Below are 23,142 nucleotides of genomic sequence, written 5' to 3'. Positions count from 1 at the left end.
AGATGGGCTTTGCATTAAGGGTAAATGTTAAGAATAGTGATCAGAGCTTATTCCACCTTTACCACAAGTTGCCTAGACTTGCACTACTTTGCAGGTCACCTAGACTTACATTACATGAAGGCACAAACTTGACTTATTTATCTGTTTGCTTACTTGGGAAATTGGAGTAAAACCAGGTTGAAAATAGCTTGGCATCTTTAACATATATTATACCCACGGTAAAAAACTTTCTACAACCATCTCTCATCCTGATATTTTTATTTAATAAGGTCAAAGCACCTCATTGTAACTTGTTTTGGTAAAATACTTATAAGCTCTGTATTACTAAACCTTGGTATTTCTAAGCCTGGCTCCCACTGATGAGACCTCAATAAAGGTTGAAACCGGTCTGGATAGTGGCCCCTTGCCTTTAATGCATAGCATCATACATCTCCTCAAGGAGATGGGCTTTGCATTAAGGGTAAATATTAAGAATAGTGATCAGAACTTATTCCACCTTTACCACAAGTTGCCTAGATTTGCACTACTTTGCGGGTCACCTAGACTTGCAATACGTGCAGGTGCAAACTTGACTTATTTGTCTGTTTGCTTACTTGGGAAATTGGAGTAAAACCAGATTTAAAATAGCTTGGCATCTTTAACATATAAGTAAAGTTTTAAAAACACAATATCAGCATCATATCAACTGTTAGACACATTGAAAAAACAGTGAGCTAAAAATATGTACCTCATAGTGATTATTATTACAAGACTAAATACAAGTATTTCACTATTAAGCTCCTGATATATACTTCAAGGATTGTAGTACTACATGATCAAGTTGATATTATTACTAGCTTCTTATCAATCAATCTTCTTATTTTCTTTGAAATTAATCTATTATTTGTTCTCTCTCTAATATCAAATTTCATTTTAAACCTCAGTCTCTAAGGCACTACTCACAGAATCAATTGAACTAGGCAGTGGTTATCCTTAACGTCTTCTCCATGTCAAACTTTTTTTTTTTTGCTAATCTTTCTTCTCCCATTTTGTTTAAATACTATACCAATGACTGAAAGCAAGATTTTTATCAAAGCAAGACCATGGTGGTTCTGTCTATGTGAGTTAAATTTTGATTTTAGTCAGTTCATGAAATGTGAGGTTGACACAATCCAACAAAAACATACGTATTTCTTGGATTATGTCAATAAATAAATAAATTATGGATTTTCATGGTGGATGGAAGGAGGGTATGTAAGAAGTGTGATTTGAATGCATTGGCGATAGTTGCAAGAATGCAATTAGAAGAATGAGTGCTCATCTTAGAGCAAAAAGAGATACTACTGTAAAAGAGCCTTTCTTTTAGGGTTACACGGTGATCAGCATTCATTTTAAAAATTTTATGGAATTTACAACCGTGTTAAAAAAACTTTTTTTATTATCCTGACGTTTCGATCTTCACATCAAGATCATCATCTGGAGCATGCATAAATATACAGGACAAGCTGAGTTACATCATTAACTGTAAGCTAGAGAAACAATGATTTGATCACATGTTATTCCACTGGCGTGACCTCTGGTGGAAAAAAATATAAAATAAAATTAAAATAATAATAATAATAATAATAAAATAAAATAAAAAATAAATTTTTACATCAAGCTAAATTCTATTTTTACAATGACAGGAATTAACATTCCTTTAGAAGGTTTTCTTTCAGAAACAATTGGTGTCCTATTTTTAGTATTACAATTCTTATTTTTGATTTACACTACTGGATTTTCTACAGTCCTGTTTATAGTTGTTCTTGGTGAGGAAGGTCGAATATATACCTTCCATATGTTTGGGATTTTTAAACCATCATTGTTGTTCAGATTGGTGTGGTTGCTGATGATCTCACAGGCTTCCTTGAATTTCCGTTCAAACCATGTTCTAGTTGATGTAGACAGCTGGTGGTTTTCCAGTCAATTCTGTGTAAGGTATTCAGGGCATCATCAGAAAGGCCAGCTTCACCATAATTATTATATTTAATATGTCGTTTATGTTCTTTTTGTCTAATAGGAATAGTGCGTCCTGTTTCTCCTATATATGGTATGTTGCAAGTACAATAAATCTGGTATACTCCAGGATGAGCTAATGGAGGGAGTGGGTATTTGGATGAGTTGAGTAAGCTTTTTAATTTTGCAGGAGGTTTAAAGGTGGCTTTGAGGTTGTACTTTTGTAGTACTCTGTTTATTTTGTCTGATATTCCTTTAATGTAGGGAATGGTTATAGTTTTACTGTAGTCTGGTTTGTCTTTGTTTTTTATTGTGGTTTTGTAGAGAATTTTGTTTATAGTGTTTTGGCTGTATCCGTTTTTTTGTAAGTTATTACTGATAATTTTAAATTCGTCTTTCAGTGCCTGTTCACTGGAACAAATCATCTGAGCTCTGTTTTTTAGCATGTTGATGACACCTAGTTTTTGTGTTGGGTGGTGGTGGTAGGAGTTTATGTGTATATATTGTCCGGTGTGTGTTGGTTTTCGGTAAACAGTGAAGGAAAGATTGCCCGAGGGAAGACATGTGACAAGTGTGTCTAGAAATAGAAGTGTGTTGTGTTTTTCAATTTCAATTGTGAACTGTATGCATTTGTGTTGTTTATTTAGGTGGCTAAGGAATGTGTCTAATGTCTGGCGGCCATGGGACCAGATCGCGAAAACATCGTCAATGTATCTAAGCCAGACTTTGGGTTTTAGAGGGGAGGAATCTAAGGTAAGTTGCTCAAAATGTTCCATGTAAAAGTTAGCAATAGGGGGGGGATAATGGCGAGCCCATGGCTGTGCCTTCTTTTTGTAAGTAGAAGCCGTTTTGCCATACAAAATAACCCGACCGTAATACATGCGCAAAAAGCGCCGTGATATCTGGAGGGAATTTGTTCTGTAGAAGGATTGTGTCATTGATTGGGACATTCATAAAGAGGGCAGAGACGTCAAAACTGACTAATAAATGATCTTTTTCTAATGTAATGTCTTTGATGATGTTTATGAAGTGTTGCGTGTTTTTGATATAGGAAGGGGAATGACCTACCAACTCCTTGAGTGTTGCCGCTAATTTTTTGGCTAAGTGATACGTCGGGCTATCAATTCCTTCAACGATAGGTCTTAGCAGGTTGTTTTCTTTGTGAATTTTTGGTAGTATGTAAATTCTAGGGGAGCGCGCGTAATGAGGGAACAGTTTTTTGACTATATCTTCGGGCCATGTGGTAATTGATTTAAGTAGTTTCTCTGTTTTGTTTTTTGTTCTGTTAGTTGGGTTGTAGTTAACTCATTTGTATGTGTTATTGTCAGAGACCAGCAGATTCATTTTTTTCTATATAAGTGGTCCGGTTTAAAATGACAGTGGCATTTCCTTTATCGGCTCTGGTTATTACTATGTTCGGATTTGTTTTAAGTGATTTTATCGCTGTTAATTCGTGTTTAGTTATGTTGCTTGTTATGTTTTGTTATGGTTTAAAATGTTCGCAGTTTCTATACGTATTTTGTCTGCTATGTTATTAGGTATGAATCTGTAAAAAATCTGTAAGTTATAAAAAAGCAAATTAACAATCTGCTGAACAAAATAATCAATGGTATCATGAATGATGTGAGTGATACAAATGTAGCAAACTAGGAGTAGTGAATGTAATGCAAATGTGGTAAGTGACATGGCAAAGTGTAGTAAAACAGAGGAAGATGCAAAAGATTATTATTATTATTATTATTATTTGACTCCTCCAGGGAGTCCATAGACTCATCGAGGGAGGGCACCTGCTCTACATCTCTGTCTCCACTAACTCAATCTACCAACTGACCACAACTACACCAATGCCATCTACCACCGACCACCACCACCACCACTGGTATTTCCACAATCACAAACCTCCATGCCCACAGTGGGATTCAAACTTGCAGCCTTTGGTGGAAGATGGTAGAAGAATGAACAAAGAATGGTAAAGGAGATAGTATAAATAGTATGAACACACAAGTAAGGATATCAGAAAAGAATTGGTAAGGTTCAGGAATGAATTAAGGCATGTGCAGAATTGGTAAGGTTCAGAAATGAATTAAGGCATGTGCAGAGTGAGTTAGGACATTTAGAGAGGAGGTTGGTAGTTGAAGATGTAAGAAGGAAGGTGGCAAATGAGTCAGAGATGAATGATTGCAGTGGAACAGAAGAAAGTAGTGTAGTGCATTGCTGAATAGAGACTATACTGAAGGATGTGAAAATGGAGCAGCTGTGAAAAGTCATATCACAGTGGCCTATTAACAATAATCTTAACAATTTATCATGCTAAAATTTTTAAAGAGGCAGGGAGAACATGCCTAATGACATTTTCAACATACTGAGATCTAGAATGATATCATATCAATTATGATCACCATCTGTTTAAACAAAATGAATGATAATATTTGAAAGAATAACTGAGTATGGATAACCAAATAGATAATTATCTAACTGTTAAACAGACCAATGATGAAACATCCCCAGAAAAGTATATTCATGCAGATGGTTTTGTTCATATTTCAGTATAATACCTATCTATCCTCTTCATGCCTTAAGCATATAAGTAAACCTCTTCTCTTGCAACTAATTCTGCCTATTACCAACAATATAAAAAATAAATAAAAATACCATTAATATATAAAATTCATAAAATTTGATTAAACAAAAAAGAAAAACAACTTAAGAATAAAATTATTTATGGAGACTCAATAATAACGGGAATACTTATTGAAAGTGTGACAAAACTATGTTTCCCTGGTGCAAAAATTCACAATATTATTCACACTATCTGGATGCAAAAAGGTAAGTTGAAGGAAATGATTGACTTGGTTGGCACAAATGATCTGAGAGGCAAGAAGTATTCTAGAAGGGAGGTTGTAAAGGAGTTGTTAGAAGAAGCAAAACCGAAAATCAAGAAGGTGATGATTGTAAGTCTTCTACCATGCAATGATAGAGGTAATTGAGGATGAGGACTGCTAGCTAATGAGTCTATATGTAGGTTGTACAGAAAGACTGATGTAGTATTTCTGGAACTGTGGTCTGTATTTGAGAGAAAGAAAGATTTGTACAATGCTGATGGACTGCATCTAAATGGTTTTGCCATTAGTTGTCAAGAGAGCTTCGTTCACCGAGCATACTGAAGGACAAATTCAGGAAAATGTAAGCAATTAGGATGGAAGCAGGTGAGTTTGTGTGAAGGCACCCATGAGACAAGTGAGTATGAGAATGACTGTGTGGAATTTAGTCTCTCAAGTAAAAATATTGAATAGGATAGTCAATTCAGGAAGTAAAGGTGGATGGGGGCCTAAAGGGATGCTGCAGTTTCTATATACTAATGCCAGAAGTATCAGGAACAAGAGAGACGAGTTTTTGGAATTGGTTAGTAAAACTTTGTCAAAATTTATAGGCCTTAGTGAGAACTGGCTAACAGCAGATGATGCAGTTACAGGGATAGAATGTGAAGGGTTTAGGATATAGGATAGAGAAGATAGAATGGGGGAGGGGGGAAACTGCTGATGATAGATATGAATTGCAACCAAAAGGAATAGGAGATAGGTGGGAGGGGATTGTTCATTTGAAGCAGTTCGATGTGAGATTAAGGCCAGTAAGACAAAATATACAGTTGGTTGTTGCTATAGGCGCGAGGAAATTTCACGGATGATCTGGAAGACAAGCATTGCCAAATTAGTACAATGAGTACAGGTCAAGTGATTTTTATGGGGGACTTCGACTAAGGAGATACAGACTAGAAAGAAGAAAGATCATATGGCTGGAAGGAAATGGAATTTATCCACCTCCTGAGAGATAATTACTTGAGGCAGCATGTGATGGAGAAGACTAGGAGACTAAGAGTATTGGACCTAGTCACAGGTTCAGAAGAACTATCCATAACTAAGGTTACCACATTGCATGTGATTGGTGAAAGTGACCATTCAGTCTTGACATAGGGAATCGTACAACATGAGGAATATTTATGACAAGAAGAGGTATATGAGGAACTACAAGGCAGATGATTACGACAAGCTTAGGAAGAAGCTTAAATCTGTGCCATGGCATAAAACACTGCAGAGTAAGGATGTTAGTAGTGCATGGGAGATAATTAAGAGTCATCTAGAGGAAGTAATACTAAGTTGTATATCTAAGGTAAGGAGGGGTAATGGGTAGGAGATAGATGGATGAGTAATATCATTAAGCATGATCTGCAGAAGAAAATGCTATGGACAGTATTATTATTACGGGCGAATCCAAGGAGTACTTAGACTCGTCGAGGGAGGCCCTAAACATCATATCCATCACAACTATTCGACATTCACACAGTATCTATCATACTTTGCCTTGAACTCATTCACCGTCATAGCACCCAAAACAGACTCTGGCAGCTTATTCCACTCATTCACCACTCTAAAAGTAAAAAACCCAGCTCTAACACCCTTCAAGAGAAAGTATATAAAGAGAAAGGTGACCAGCAAACCCATGAACAATAGAAGGTCAGGCAAGAAAGGTGATCAGTATGGCAAGGAAGGCAAAATCAGATTATGAGAAGAATCTAGCCAAGCAGGCCAAAGAAAATTCCAAAGAATTCTTTAATATATGTGGTAAGTAAGAGGATGAATGACTATAGAAAATTAACCTTAATGAGTGATGATGGTCTTGAGGTGACAGAAAGAGATAAAATAGTTGCATCACTGAGTGACCACTTTGCAAGGGTATATTATCCTGGTGATGTTACTGCTTTAACATATGTGACGAACACTAATATTGGAACAGAGGTGGATGAATTTGAGATTCTTAAGATATTGCAGATTCTCAATGTAAATACAGCTGTGGAATTAGATGGGATATCAGATCGGGTTTTGCTAAATGTGCAAGGGAACTGGCAATGCCTCTGACTATTATTGTTATTATTATTATTACGTGACACTTCCAGGGAGTCCAAGGACTCATCGTAGGAGGGCACACTACTCTACTTCGCTAAAAACATCTCATCCTCTTCACTACTACTTAATTCTCGAACTACGACACTACTACCATCAACAGCTTCTATCGCCCATCATCACCAACAACAGTATTTTTTGTCTGTAAATTGTGTGTGTTCTGAAGGCTGATTTGTCTGTACACGGGATAAAAAACACGAGTTCCTGGGAGAAATAATTTTCTACCACCATATGAGATTGGGTAACTCACCTTCAACTGAAAAAGCCCATATAAGGATTCCCCTTGTCACGACAAGAATTGAACCAAGATCGTTTCCAAACGAAGGGCACAATGTTCCGCTATCCTTGAAGTTGCGCTATGACAACTAGGTTCTTTAATTTAAGTCTCAACTCTGGTAGAGTTCCAAGGGAGCGGAAAGAGAGCAAAATAATTCCCTTGCATAAGGGAGGTTGTAAGACTGCAGTGGCAAATTATAGACCAATCAGTATCTTGGCATTGTGGTAAAAAAGTACTGGAAAAATTGGTCAAAATTTCAAGTATTCAAGATTGGGTGGATAAAAATATGATATTGTATGAGGAACAACATGGCTTTGTGAAGGGACAGTCATGCCTTAGCAATTTACTATCTTTTTATAATAGAGTAACAGCAAAGTTCGGTAGAGGAAATGGCTACACGGCGATTCAGTTTGACAGAATACCACACGGAACTCTGTTACGTAAATTACAACAAATGGGAATGGATATGACACTGGCTCTGTAGATAAGATGGCAACTGCTGGACAGATATCAAAAAATGATATAAGGAGGAGCAGAATCAAGGCAAAAATAGGTGACTAGTGGTGTGCCGCAAGGTTCAGTGTTGGAACAATTGCTGTTTAATCTGTACATAAATGATATAGGAAATAATCTGAAAGAAAATATTCAGTTGTTTGCTGATGATGTGAAATTAGCTAGAGTAATAGTTAATCAAGGTGATGTGGAGAACTTGCAGGATGATTTAAATAGCCTGTAAGTATGGGCAAAAGTTAATGGGTATCAGTTTAATGTCAAGAAATGTAAAGTTTTGCATTTTGGGATAAATAGATTACAAGCTTTGTATCACATTGATGGTACTGTACTGTACTCCAGGAAATAGATGAAACTAGAGATTTATGGATGGTGGTAGATAGACAGAGAATTAAAGTTTACAGGACATATTGCTAAAGTAGCCCATAAGCTGACTTGGCTATTGAAGAACACATTAATAAGTAGAGATAAGGAAGTTTTAATCCTCTTTACATGACCTTGATAGTCCACATCTGGATTACTGTGCTGAAGTCTGGTCTCCTGGGGATGAGAAAGTGGTGGAGAAGATTCAGATGCAAGTGACCAAGATGGTGAGTGGTCTGTGGAATGTTCCCTATGAAGACTGATTGAGGGCACGAGGATTGCAGAAGTTGGTTGATAGGAGAAACAGAGGGGATATGATAGAAACATTTATGTTACTTAAAGGGTTTTATAGGATTAGTGCAGGGGAAATGTTTCAGTATTTGGCTGGAGGGACCAGAACAAGAGGTCATTCCTGGAAGTTGAATAATGTGGTTAGTAGGGGGGGATTAGATTTTTTGCTTGGAGAGTTGTGAATGAGTGGAATGGGCTGCCAAAGTCAGTTGTGAGTGCTTTGTCTGTTAATGGGTTCAAGGTGAAGTATGATAGATTGTGTGGATAGTTTAGGCCTCCCAAGATGAGTCTTTGGACTATGTGGAGGCATCCATACAATAATAATAATAATAATATATCCATGGTTTAATCCTTTATCCAAGTAAGCAAACAAAATTTGCAGGTGAAGTATCTTCATGACTGGGCTACTTGCATATAGAGGTTAATAACTTCACATCATCTACTTTAGTATCCCATCATGAAAAGCACACACGTCCTTTTAGGTATGCATAATGTTATGCATTGTGAGAAGGACCATCACCCAGACCAATTTCAACTGACATACCTTTCATACATTCCTGCACTTTGACATACCTTTATTGAGGTATGTCAAAGTGCAGGAATATCTTTCTAAAAACTGTGCATGATTTAGAAGATCACTCGTAATCTCACTCATTCACTCAGTGATCCTAAAGGATCAGTACTAAACTCATCACTCCAGGACAGGAAACTCAGTGGTGGCTCTGCCCAGTGGCAGGTCTACCCTACAATAGACAAAGCTCTTCCCCCCCCCCTCATGTGAGGCATCCAGTGAGGCAGCCACAAGACCAACTCAGTGGGAGCCAGACACAGAAGGGATATCAAAGTGTGACTTTTTAACAATTGATGTTAATGGCTTTAGGGATGAAGCAAGATGCTTTTCATATTCCCTGCTATCTGTTACAGTTACAGTGAGGAGAAAAATTTTTTGCTCGCCGTGAATGGGCATGGAGATTATGTATCGCTACAGGAAGTTAAAATGACTTTTGGTCTTTTATGTTTAAATATATCCGTTGCCTCGTAGGCTACAGCTTGCTGAACTAGATCGTTGGGGTGTATGGATGTTTTTAGGAAAAACTTTGTTGCTAAAGATTGTAGGAAAGAGAAGATATAATGAATATTTGCATCTCAATGGAGTTGATTGTTTCTGACGAACCATGGGCATTTAGAATCATTCATAAGCACTTGTTTTGTACATATTGCAGTTTGAGAATGTTAGTATTGGAGGTATGGCTCCAGGCTGGAGAAGCATAAGTGACTATAGGACGAATCGTCAGCTGGTATAAAAGCAATTTGATTCTGATGTTTAGCTTGCTGTTCCTGTTAATTGGGGGGGGGGGGGGAAATAGATCTGGACGATGGCTTTAGATGCCTTTGCACACATAGTCTTGATGTGCTGGTTAAAAGTTAAATTTTAGTTGAGCATGACACCAAGGTATTTTGTTTCCGTCTGCCAGGGAATTTTAGTATTGAATAGTAAGACATTTCCTGCTGGAGATATCGATCTTTTCGTGAAGAGAATGGCTGAGCTCTTTGGGGATTTACTTGTAGTCACCATTTGGAGAACCATTTCTCTAACTTTAGAAGATTTTCTTGAAGCTTTTTAATAATGACGTGTGGCCAAAAAGATCCAGCTAATAATGCTGTATTGTCCGCATATAGGGCCATGATGGATGACATTGGGTTGTGCGGAATGTCTGACATGTATATAGAGAACAGTAATGGAATGGAACCAGTAGAGATCCCTGCAGTACTCTGGCCAAGATATACTGCTGTATCAATTATGGGAAGAAAAGTTAGCTTATATCTCACCTACTGATCATCTATCTGGGGACTACTGAGGAATATCAGAAACAAAGGCAGATCCCTTCCCCCTATTCTTTCTGACCAGGACCTTGTTCACACAGATGTAGAAAAAGCAGAAGCCATAGCAAAAAATTTAGAAGAGCAGTGCAAACCTTCATATGAAAACTTAGACTTTGATCACTTGTATAAAATTCATAGATAGGTGGTCAGACACTCATTAAAATTCCCTGATACCAGTGCTGACCATATTGCACCCACATCACCTACTGAAATATATGATATTATAAAAAAATTAAATAGATGAGGTAGTACCATTGATCTTGACTTGCATGCTTCTATTCTGTAGATAAGATCTAACTAGGTGTACCAGTTTCAGTGAGATACCAGCTGAGATAAGTTTATGTAGCAATCCAAAGTACCATATTTTGTCAAATGCTTTGGATAGATCAAAATCCAGTGTATTGGATTTTGATCTATCAAAAATATCCGTCAATACACTGGATTTTGATGCAGTGTATTGACAGCAGTTGTAGCTGGTAATAATATATTCAACTATTCTGAGAATTTGCTGGGTAGTACTATGGTATTGCCGAAAACCAAATCGTTCTTTAGGAAGGATGTTTAGTTGATTTACTGAAGCTTGAAGTTGTGAGAGGATGACCTTCTCTGCAACCTTACCCAGGTTGGAGATGAGACTGATTGGACGATAATTTTGAGGCAGGTGTGGGTCCTTGCCTGGCTTATGTATAGGGATTACATCAGCCAGTTTCCAAGTGGTAGCAAAACAGTGAAACCTCAAGATTGCATTTATGATTATGGTTAGGTGCACTACAGATTTTCGGGGCAGCAGCTTGATCACTTTATTTGTGATGCCATCTGGATCAGGAGCTTTTTTGTTCTTTAATTTTTTTATAATATCATATATTTTTTATATTTTTATAATATCATAAGTTTTCGTATGAAGGTTTGCACTGCTCTTCTAAATTTTTTGCTATGGCATCTGCCTTTTCCACATCTGTGTGAACAAGGTCCTGGTCAGAAAGAATAGGGGGAAGGGATCTGCCTTTGTTTCCGATATCCCTCAGTAGTCCCCAGATAGAGTGATCAGTAGGTGAGATATAAGCTAACTTTTCTTCCCATAATTGATTTCTGTAAGCTTTGAGTGCATCTCTCACTGCACCATTTAGTCTGTTAAGAACTGTTTTGTCTTGTGCCGTGCGGGTGTTGTGAAATCTTTTCATTGCTCTGTTGTTTTCTCTGATCAAGTTCATAATGTCTTTGGGCAGGTGACCAGGCTTGAGGACAGAATTGTAGGAGGTGGCTGCCATAGCAGAGTTAATTTGTTAGATGAGGCTTGTGACTGTGGTTTCAACATCTTCTTTTGAAGTTATATGAAGAACAGGTCCAATGTAATCCCGGAGTACTTCTGACAATATTTCCCATGATATAAATGAGTGAAAGGGAGGAGACAGGTATTCTTGTTTTCCCAGCTATAGTAAAATTGGGTTATGATCAGATGACAACCATTCAATGATTTTAGGCTGTACTGAAGTTTAATATTTTGCAGGATAGCTATATCCAGGATGTCAGCAGTGCCAAACGTACTGAGATGAGTTGGTTCAGTGGGGCCTGCCACAACAGTATAGTTTAATCCTATGCAGTTGGAAAGGATACAGCCATTCTTGTTGGTGGTTCTACAATTCCAGGCAGCGTGCTTGGAGTTTAAGTCTCTGGCAATAATGATGGACTCTCTAATGCCTAAGATGGCATTTAGATCAGAATGCAGTAGAGTTTTTAAGGGTGGGTTGCAAGCTAAGTAGATTTTCAGTCTGCCAGCCGAGCTAGTGAATACTTCCATGCCTGTGACCTCAAAGTTAGTGTTTGGAGGGTTATTTACAGAATGGTGTTCGATATAATTTTTAATGAAAATGGCAGTGCCGCTGCCTCTCTAATTTAGCCTGTCGATTCTGTATAGGAGATAACCCCTTATTTTAAGGCTGTCTGAGGGTCTTAGATGTGTCTCAGAAACAAAATTTTAAAGCTCCAAGACTTTACTTATAGATATCAGCCAGATGTTACTGAGGCCATTTGCATTCCATATAATGATCTGAACTGAGGCTGGAATTAGTTCGTTTCTATTCATCTAAGTGCTGTGAGAATGGCTTGTGTTTCACGTAGGAATCTTTTAGTGGAGGCTTCTGAAGGGTTTGACAGACTGAAGTCTTGTAGCATGTTTGCTAGAGAGGCAGTAATAACAGCTGTCAGGTTTGTAGGTGCTGTTGGCTGATTCTGTTTTGTTGACTTGTTTGAACAGGCCACATCTGCATAACTTCTTGTTTGCCTTTGGTATTCTCGATTTTTGAAGGCCTCTGATTGTGGCCACTGAGCCTCCAGCTGTGGTGCATGGGCCTCTGGTATTCGTGTGTTAGAGGAGGAAGATTTCTTTGTGTCTCTAACCATCTGTTCTTCAGGTGTTGAATACATCCCTTATAGTTGGCTGGATGAGGGCCACCGCAGTTGGCACATTTAGCCGAGGTGGTTTTCGGCTTTGTACAGATATTGGGTGGGTGGCTATCCCCACATTTCAGACATTTAAACTCAGCTTTACACAGTTTCTGGGCATGGCCAAACTTCTGGCACCTGTGGCATTGCCCAGAAGATGCCCTTTTCCAGAGTGGTTCTGGTATGATGACGAGCCCACAGACTGATTTTAAGTTGTAAATATTTCTGTATATGTTGTGGACCTCTACAAGGACTATCAGCATGGGGGTCTTGTCAGATCTATGCATTCTGCTGATCTTTATAGGTGGCAGATCCTGTAAGTTAAGATCAGCAGCTATCTCTTCTGGATTAATGTCTTCATAGGACCACTTTTAAAATTTTTTCTGAACTGAGTGAGAAGGTATGGTACTGAATACTTCTGACATCCATTTCCTTTGTTAATTTTTTGTAATCTTTCACCATGGCGGGTTTGTGTAATCAATTTGTAAACTGGACATAGCAGATCTTAGAGCTGACCCTCAGTGTTTTTTCTTAGCATGATCGGAGGCACCTTTTCTTTGGGAGAAGCAGTGGAGTCCGAAACTGGACCATCTTGTTCCATTTCTTTATCTTTGGGTGGTTCTATGGTTGCTTTGCACTTCTTGAGTGCACGGACCTCTTCAAAATCTGAGGGAGTAGAGATCACCAAGTCCAACTCCTCCTCCATTTTAGCAGCATCATCGCCTGTGACTGTGACACTTGCGGGGAGAAACGTACCATAAAGTTTCACCTTTCCCGGCCAGTTGTTATTAAACAGCTTAGTCTGATGAATTCACGATATACTTCCTCATCTGTTTGTTTTTTCATGTCTATCAATGTGAAGTGTCAGAAGCTGAAAAAATATGGTGAGATCTTCAGAACTCATATGCAACAAGTATCACTTACAAAAGTCATTCCAATTCGACTGACTACCATCACAATTCCCATATTTCAATCTAAAATGGCAAGATCTCCAATTTAAAACTCATAATCAGTACCACAATTCATGATATCAAAGTTGAAGTAATGCAGAGGTCATATATTTCCTATATACAAGTACTGAAAAGGCGTATCACATTATTATTAAATTACTCTGGATCAGAGATAGATATTGAAAGTATTTTCACTTGTTTAGACTATAAATTGAAGATGCCAAGAAATTATATCCTTGGTTTAATCCTTTATCCAAATGCAAGAAAACAAATTTTGCACATGAAGTATCTTCATGACTGGGCTACACGTGCAAACTTTGTTTGCTTATACTTGGATAAAGGATTTAACCAAGGATATAATTTCTTGGCAATACTCTGGATTAGAGATAGTTATAGAAAGTTTTTGACTTGGCTACAAATTAAATTAAACTAGCCAAGAAATTACATTCTTGTTTAATCCTTCATCCAAGTGCAAGCAAACAAAATATCCTATGCACAAGTAGTTAGTCATAAGAATAACATTTTCAGGGGTAAAGAGAACTAACAGCTTAAAACACAAACTATAAGAAATTACGAAAAACAAGTTCATTTGTTGGTATTATGAACATCAAAAAAGTTCATTAAAAATTGAATAACAGATCTATACAACTGTTAATGCATGTTAGTTGGAGATAATGCTATTTTTTGTTGCGTTCTGTTGTTCATGTTCACTCTGTCCGACGTCTGAAGTGGGTAAATTTTTAATAAATGATGACCAACTTGATTTAAAATCAAATCTTGGTTTTTGTTGCATTGCATAGGAATTTTAATCATATTTGCTGCCTCTTTGAATTTTCTTGTGAAACAATTCTATAGGCATGTTTGTTCTATTCCAGAGTACATCATGACCGGTAGAAACTGTGTGATATGCTAAGTCAGATTTATGTTTACTCTTCTTTTGTATATCCTTTTGATGTTCACTCATGCGAATTTCCTCTGATCTCCCTGTCTGGCCTATGTAGCAGATGCCACAGGAACAATGAATATTATAAACCCCTGGTTTTTTCATTGGGTGATGTGGAGGTTTCGGAGGATGAAGAGATCTTAATATTTTTTCAAGTGACAGGAAAGTCACTTTTATGTTGTACCTGTAGAGTAATTTAGCTAATTTATTGTTATATTCTTGATATAAGGAAGGGTGACCGCATTCTTGAAGTCTTGCTTATTTAAGTTTTTGGTAGGTGCTGTGTTGCGAATTTTCTTAATTATCTTAGTTGTGTAACCATTCAGTTGTAGGATCTGTGTTAAATATTGTATTTCTTCTTTCCGCTTTTCTTCTTGACTGGGGATGTGGTATGCATTATCTCTTAAGCTTCTTATTAGGCCTATTTTTTGCTTGGAATGGTGGTGGTGGTGTGAGGTGGCATGAATAAATCTTCCTGTGTTTGTTGGTTTTCTATAGATGGATCATGATAACCTGTTTTTTTTTTTCATTTATTTCTATAAGGATGTCTAAGAAAGGAAGTTTTTTATTTTTTTTTAGTTCCAGAGTGAAATTTATGTTTGGATGTAAGTTATTAAGGTAGTCTTTAAATGTAGTCAATTCTAGTGCTGTTCCTGGCCAAATGATGAAGGTGAGTTAGCCAATCTCATATGGAGGTAGTAGGGTTTTTTCTCCCGGAAACTCGGGTTTTTCATCCCGCATAAAGACAAATCGGCCCTTCAGAACACACGTAATTTACAGACAAAAAATACTAGTTGTGGTGGGCAGTAGATGGCATTGATGGGGATGATTGGTAGTAGAGGTTCGGTGTAGTGGTTGAGACGGTTGTATAGTGGGTGTCCTCCCGTGATGAGTCTTCAGACTCCTTGGAGGTGTCACGAATAATAATAATAATAATAATAATATCATCCACATAGCGGAGCCATATTTTTGGTTTTATGTGCCAGTTTTGTAAAGCATTATTTTCAAAATTTTCCATGTAGAGGTTTTCTAGAGCTGGTAAGAGGGGGTGAACCCATTGCTAGTCCTTTTTGTTCCCAGAGTTTGTCTTGGTAAAGGAAGAACATTGCATAAAAAATTCCTTGGTAAAGGAATTTTTTATGCAATGTTTGTAGAGTTGTACAATGTCCGGTGGGAAAAGATTCTCCAGGATGTTTACCGTTTCATTTCTTGGAATCATTGTGAAAAGGCTGACATCTAAACTCACTAATATGTCTGAAGGATCTATGTGTATATCTTTTACTTTTTCTATGAAGTCTGTGCTGCTCTTAATGAAATGTTGTTGTTCCTATATGTGGTAAAATCGAGTTTGTAAGGTGTTTTGCCAGATTTGAGATTGGAGAGTCCCTTCCATCTACTATCGGTCTTAGTGGTATATCTTTTTTTATGAATTTTAGGAACTCCATATATTTTAGGCACTAGTGGGTGTTTTGATTGTAAATTCCTTTTTAGAGTTGTACAATGTAGAGCTGTTTCTACATTGTACAACTGGTCTGAGGAACTCTACAATGTAGAGTTCCTCAGACCAGTTTGGTATATTCTTGATAACTTCATTAGTTTTGTTGTGAGTTCGCCAAGTGGGATCTCTGTCTAATGCTGTGTAGGTGTTGGAATCTTCAAGGAGGCTTTTCATTTTGTTATTATAATCTTCTGAGTTCAAAATCACTGTTGCATTGCCTTCGGCTGCTTTTATTATGACTATGTTTTTATCTGATTTGAGTTTATTATGCATCATATTATTTTAGGAAATTGACAACATAGAGCAGATAATAAAAATATTTTAATTATTTTTTCTATGTTTTGCAAAATTAAATTGGCATCTTCAGGGATTAATACACTAGTATCGAACACTATACATTGGCAATATTTAATAATAAAGTGATTCACCTTTTTACTACTTGTGTATGGGAAATATATGACTATGATATTAATTCATGATAACTCTTCTGGATCTGGCTCCCAATGATCCTAAAGAGTAGAGTATAGTGATTTTGATAGATGGTAGGTTTTTGCCTGTCGCTGTGCCGAGTCACTGCTGAGTTTTCTGTCCTGTAGTGATTCGATTCAGGTCAAGAATGATGGGTTTGATAGTGATCTTCTAGGGCAGTATTTCGCAAATGGTTTGCAGCCAAATTTTGTTGGTAACAAACATTTTTGTCCAAATTAAAGTACTTCTGCCTATTTATACAACTATATTTGCATGAAAACATTTTTAGATGTGCTGTTTCAATTCTGTTGCTCTATGCTACCACTTACTTATGTGACTCAGGCTTTTCTAGCTTCACTCGAATTTAGACCAAATTCAGATCAAACATAAATTAAGAGTGTGTGTTTGTCCATATTTTGGCCAGCCTGGTTGGCTGAGTGGTTAGCGTATCCACTCTCCAGCCAAAAGGTTGCGGGATTGAATCCTGCCGTGGGCATGGATGTTTGTGATCGTCTTTGAAAATACTAGTGGTGGTGGTCGGCGGTAGATAGCTTGGTGTAGATCAGTGTTTCCCAACCTGTGGTTCACGGACCACCAGGGGGTCTGCAAGTAATTCAAAGGGGTCCACGGGATAGTTTATTTTCATTAAACTTTATCTTATCATGTTGCTCACACCTGGGATATTTGCAATGTATATCTCTGGCTCTTGAGGCCCATGGTTTAAGTAAAATTTAACACAAATGTCGGTACCATTACTTCTTCCCTTTGTAAAGCAGAGGTGAATAACCAACCCTTTGTAATTTAATTTAATTTAATAAATTATTATAAATTTTATTTTTATTTAATAAATTATAATTTATAATATTATATTGGGTTTGAGATTTATAATATTATAATATTATAATTTATACATACATACATACATCTTCAAGGCCCACCTTTCCTAATTGGGTTGTGGGGGCAACAGCTGCAAGAGGAACTTCCAATGGTCACGATCCTCTGCCACCAAGGTCAGGTGTTCTGGTGGGATTCCCAAACATGTCCACCCAAGGTTTTGGATATAATCTATCCAGTGAGTCCTTGGCCTTCCACGTGGCCTCCCACCCTCTGGCTTGGCAAAGAGGGCCTGCTGAGGGAGCCTCTCTTGTGGCATTCTGACCAGGTGCCCGCACCAACGTAACTGTGATCTCTCAACACGGAGAAGCAGCAGTTGATTATTGAGGGTTTCCCGAATTGCAGAGCTTCTGACTCTGTCGAGTCTTGTCAGCCCCCGCAACCCCTCGAAGGAACCTCATTTCAGCCACTTGGATTCGTGTCCGCATTCTTTCGGTCATTACCCAACTCTCATGACCATACATGAGGATGGGGACATAGACTGTATTGAAGACAGCCAGCTTTGCCTTCTGGCTAAACTCCCACTTCAATACTACTGAATGGCCAAGCTCCCGCAATACTGGGCTTGCTAAGCCAATTCGAGTATCTAGCTCTACATCCCATTTTCCATCATTCGTGAATATGGACCCAAGGTATTTAAACTTCTCCACCTGCCTCATTGGGACTCCACTTACATGTAGAGTGCACTGGGATGGTTGTTTTGAGACCACAAATGTTTCAGTTTTGGCCACACTGATCTTCATTCCGGCGTCTGCACAAACAGCTACAAACCTATCCAGGGTCTGCTGGAGGTCATCTGTGGAAGAGCTAAGCAGAACTAGGTCATCTGCAAAAAGCAGATGTCCAATGCTAGTCTTCCAATTCTGACACACTCACTGCCTCGGCTGTGCCTATCAATCCAGTCCATAAATATTATGAAAAGGAGGGGTGACAGAACACACCCTTGGCGGAGGCCAACGGAGACTGCGAAAGGTTCAGACTTTGTGCTGTTTACCCTGACACGAAACTCTGGGCATTCATACAGGGACTTGATGGCAGCTAATAGTTGGCCATCCACTCCATACTCCTGTACTACTTGCCAAAGCTTATCCTGAGGAACCCGGTCATATGCCTTCTCCAAGTCCACAAAACATGTGTAGACATTCTTGGCATATTCCCAAGATTTCTCAAAGACTTGCCTTAAAGTGAAGATTTGGTCAGTTGTGCTTCTACCAGGACAAAAGCCACAGCGTTCTTCCTGGAACTTTGACTCAACTATGCTCCTGCACCATCTTTCCAAACACTTAGCATACTTTCCCAGGCAGGCTGAGCAGAGAGATGCCACAATTGTTACTGCAATCCTTCTGGTCTTCCTTCTTGAAGACTAGTATTATTAGGCTTGTCTTCCATTGCTTTGGTGCTTGCCCAGATATCCAAGCAGCCTGACACACTCGAGTCAGCCAGAGAACACCGTCTCGATTTAAGGCTTTTAGCATTTCGGGCCGAATTTCATCATCGCCAGCAGTCTTGCCCGATTTTAGCGATTTTATTGCTAAATGGACCTCTTCTGCTGTGAGACTAGTCATTGCCCCAATCTGCACCTCTTGGATGTCCACAACTGCTGGGCCACCCAGGTTAAGAAGGCTCTCAAAGTATTCCCTCCATCTGTGGAGGATATCCTTCTCAGTTGTTAAAAGTGCACCATCAGAGGCCTTAATTGCCCTTGCTATGCAAGATTTCTTCCCTCGAAGGCAGCGGATGGTCTGCCAGAATACTTTATTTGCATTTTCATAGGATGAGTCTAATCTTTCTCCAAAGGATTCCTAAGCCTTCTGCTTTGCTGTCTTCACTGCCTCAGCAGCAGCTTTTCATGCCTCAGCATACTGCAAACGCATCTCAGGTAACCTGACCCTAAGCCATGTTAGGTAGGACTCCTTTTTTGCCCGGACAGTTTTTGGACTTCTTGGTTCCACCAAGGCGTCCTTTTCTCACTGCCTGTTGCCATGCCAAGCCAATTTATAATATAAATTATAAAATTATAATTTATATTATAAATAAATTTTATAATATTATACAAGTGTATTTTTCTTGGTTTAATATTCAGTTTTTCTGCTTTTGGTCAAATAATTGAGTTCACAATGAAACTTCTGATTTTTAATTTGTTCATGATCTTATTTAGATATGGATCAGTGGTTAAAGTGTGGATCATTGAAACACAAGACAGACGATAATCTGAGTGGATCTAGTGTTGTCGAAAATAGTAGTAGTGCAGATAAAGTTCCCTCAAAAAACCATGCAAATATTGTCCATCCTATTTGCAAATGGGATTTTCCGTTCTGAATAAAGATGGCAAAGACAGACCACAACCACAACCACACTGTGTTCTTTGTTGCGAAGTGTTATCGAATGAATCTATGAAACCATCGAAATTGAGATGCCACCGTGAAACAAATCATGGAGAATCAGTTAATAAGCCAATAGAATATTTTCAAAATAAAAAACTGCAACTTTGTGGTTCACAGAATTTAGTTAAGGACATTGTATGTGGAACAAAAAAGGAAAAGGCTGTTCTTGCCTCTTACGAAATCGCCCTTCTGATCGCTAGAAATGGACAACCCCATACAATTACGGAAGTTGAAAGTTTATTTTTCACTTGGTTAGACTATAATAAATTTAGTTTAATCCTTTATCTAAGTGTGAGCAAACAAAGTTTGTGCCTGAAAGTATCTTCAGGACTGGGGTAAGGTGGTACAACACCGGACAACTCGTTGCAAAGGTGGACAAGCTGACATCACTCCTATCTCAGTATCTCCCATAATGCAAAACACATCTCCTTGCAGATATGTATCCATCATATATTTCAATGTAATATCAATGGTATTATAATTTTAATATGCACTTCGCATCCATGATAACTTTGACGTCTATAGACGTCTTGGCCGGTAGCATGGTTAAGGGAAGGGCCACTACCCAGACTAGTTTCGACCTTTATTGAGGGCTCTTCAGTGGGAGCCAGGCCCAAGTGGAGATACCAGGCAGAAACATTAGCAAGGTCATCTCTACCTATAGGAGTTGCCAAACAGTGTGCCACCTTTTTATTAAATTACTCTGGATTTAGAGAAAGATGTTGTACCACCTTACCCCAGACCTGAAGATACTTTCAGGCGTAAACTTTGTTTGCTCACACTTGGATAAAGGATTAAACTAAATTTATTACAATTGCAGAAGATTTAATTGTGCCTGTGACAAAAGCAATAATAAAGAACTTTTTTAGGGAAAAACATGTCAACGAGGTGTCTCTAATATCGTTATCTGACGAGATGACTCAAAATGTGAAAGATATTTTGCTAGAACAGTTGTTCTAGCAAAATATCTGTCATAATGAATATTTTGCGTTGCAGTTGGATGAAAGCCATGATATTTCAAATAATGCTAATTTGCTAGCTTTTGTGCGATATGAACATGAAAATAAAGTTTGTGACGACTTTTTGTTCTGTGAATCGTTACCTCTTCATACAACTGCTGAAGCCCTTTTCAAAGTTGTCAATGACTTCATAACTACAAATAAACTTCAATGGGAAAAATGTGTAGGTATCAGCACGGATGGCGCTCAGGCAACATCGGAAATACATAAAGGTTTGGTCACATGTATCCAGAAAGTCACACCTCTTGTGAAATGGACACGTTGTATATACTGTGAAGTACTAGCTACATGCCGTATGCCCTCCAAAATGAAAACCGTTCTAGACGAGGCAGTAAAAATTGTCAATTTTCTTAAAGCCCATCCTCTTAACAACAGGTTATTTTCTGCACTTTGTAATGAAATGGAAAGTGACCACGAACACTTATTATTGCACTCAGAAATCCAATGGCTGTCCTGGAGTAAGGTTTTGACGCAGTTGTTTGAGCTTCATGATGAAGTAAGGTTGTTCTTCATAAACACCAAATTTGAATTAACACACTATTTAAATGATTTCTCATGGCTCTCATCTCTTGCTTACTTGGTGGACATTTTTAACATCTTAAATACTCTTAACTCAAGCTTTCAAGGTACATCTGTCACCATGTTTTCTGTGCAAGACAAGATAGAGGCAACAATCAAAAATTAAATTTGTGGTGCAACCATATCGAGAAAGGAAAATACGATTCCTTTCACTGAGTGATTTCATTGATTTCATTGAACAACCCCTTTCTAGTGATGTTGCTGAAAGTATGATTGAACATACAAGGTCATTGGCATCTCAACTACGTCTGTATTTTCCACTTTGTCCTGAAAAAAAAACGACTGGATGAAAACTCTTTCTAGACTCAGAATATGAACTTCCTTCTGTCGAAGGAGAACAACTTATCAAGCTGACTTGTGATTCGTTGTTCAAAATGCTGTTTCATTCGTTACTGGAGTTTTGGTTCCAAGCTAAGTCTGTTTACCCTGAAATTTCCAAAAGGGCTGTAAGACATCTGTTACCATTTGCCACTACATATCTGTGCGAGACAACATTTTCTCATCTTGTATATATGAAAAACAAATACAGGAACAGAGTTAATGTGGAGCCAGATCTACATCTGAAATTATCCAGTTTTGATTCTGATATATGAAAGTTGATGTCTTAAAAACAGCACCAGCCATCCCATTAGGCGAGTGTTAAATTCATGATATTAGCCTAATTGATATGTTCATATTCTTCCGAATATCTCCATTTATAACAGTATTGCATTGTAGTTGCAGTTGCAAAGTAGTTGCAGTTTGTTGTAGTTGGTGGATTGAGTGATGGAGACGGAGAGTTGTGGAGTAGGTGGCCTCCCTCAATGAGTCATTGGACTCCCTGGAGGTTCATGTAATAATAATAATAATAATAATAATATTCCTCCATGAATAAAGACAATCTGTGTGTCCTAGCAGGCTCACATTTCACATCAAAAACAAGGCACTTGCATAATAAAATTCCAAATCAATCTGATAATTTTTATTTTTGCCATGGCTTACTATAAAAATATATATTGTAATAATTGTAAAATGTAGTGTAAACTAGTGGCACACCATTTGGCAACTCCTATAGGTAGAGATGACCTGCTAATGCTTCTGCCTGGTATCTCAATTTGGGCCTGGCTCCCAGTGAAGAGACCTCAATAATGGTCGAAACTAGTCTGGGTAGTGGCCCTTCCCTTAATGCATAACATTAGACATATCCGCAAGGAGATGTGTTTTGCATTATTGGAGATACTGAGACAGGAGTGTTGGTAGCTTGCTCCACCTTTGCAACGAGTTTTCCTGGTGTTGTACCACCTTACCCCCAGTGCTGAAGATACTTTCAGGCGCAAACTTTGTTTGCTCACACTTGGATAAAGGATTAAACTAAATTTATTATATATAAATTTACAGTTAATTACATGAGAGTCTAGCATTAAGAACACAGGTGTGCCATGACAGAAATATGCATTCCCAAGAGTTCCACAGTCCGAAAAAGTTTGCAAACCACTCCACTAGGGTCACTCAGTCAAATTTAAAGTGATCTTTGAGATCACTCAGAGTTTTTGGAAAGGTACTCCTACAATTAAAAAGTACTTCAAAAAAAAAAAAAAAAAAAAGCTGAAATCAGTTTGGACAGTGACTCTCCCTTATTGCATATAATTGTGCACTTCTGAGAGGATGTGGACTTTGCATTATGGAATGCTAAGTTAAATGAGATGAAGTAATCAGCTTCTATGCACAA

General features: G+C 38.0%; 1 protein-coding gene across 3 annotated transcripts in view; it reads right to left on the bottom strand.

Annotated features, from left to right (window-relative positions):
• LOC150098116 (polyamine deacetylase HDAC10-like) overlaps positions 1 to 23,142 on the bottom strand; it is a 420,755-nt gene that overhangs the window by 206,349 nt on the left and 191,264 nt on the right. The window lies entirely within an intron of this gene.

The sequence above is a fragment of the Typopeltis vanoorti genome, chromosome 16 (assembly GCF_054136105.1).
Source record: "Typopeltis vanoorti isolate ZY-2024b chromosome 16, IOZ_Tvanoo_1.0, whole genome shotgun sequence".
Lineage (NCBI taxonomy): Eukaryota > Metazoa > Arthropoda > Arachnida > Uropygi > Thelyphonidae > Typopeltis > Typopeltis vanoorti.
Note: the sequence above shows the minus strand (reverse complement) of the source record. Positions and strands in the feature narration are given on the sequence as shown.